Source organism: Haliaeetus leucocephalus, unplaced genomic scaffold (genome assembly GCF_000737465.1).
Source record: "Haliaeetus leucocephalus isolate CR32 unplaced genomic scaffold, Haliaeetus_leucocephalus-4.0 Scaffold261, whole genome shotgun sequence".
NCBI lineage: Eukaryota > Metazoa > Chordata > Aves > Accipitriformes > Accipitridae > Haliaeetus > Haliaeetus leucocephalus.
In genome coordinates this window covers 126203-126547 of record NW_010972697.1, presented here as the reverse complement: position 1 = coordinate 126547, position 345 = coordinate 126203, and the positions used below count along the sequence as shown (strand labels likewise).

The window sequence follows — 345 nt, the reverse complement described above, 5'->3', positions numbered from 1 at the left end:
CCCCCCCCCCACCTTCCCCTTCCACCCCCATCCTCATCCTCTTCCCCCCCACGGGCCCGACCCCGGGGGTCGCCGCCGGTTCCGGGCCCGGTTCTGACGAGGAAAGGGAGGGGAAAGAGAAGGAAGGGCCGGCGAGAACCGCTGTCGCCGAGCCGCCGCCCTCCTTTGTCCGTACCCCGGCCTCGCTTTGTCCCCTCACGGGGGGCCCCCCCCCCGGATCCGGCCTGTCCCGCTTAAAACGGGACGCGCCCGGTTCCTGTCACCGCTGGGGACGGGATGGGGGGGGACGGGACGGGGATGAGGTTGAGGGGGGGGAGCTTTTCCCCTCCTTCTTGCCCCCCCTGG

General features: G+C 72.5%; 1 protein-coding gene across 4 annotated transcripts in view; it reads left to right on the top strand.

Annotated features, from left to right (window-relative positions):
- Positions 1-345, top strand: part of WIZ (widely interspaced zinc finger motifs) — a 50670-nt gene that overhangs the window by 42730 nt on the left and 7595 nt on the right. The window lies entirely within an intron of this gene.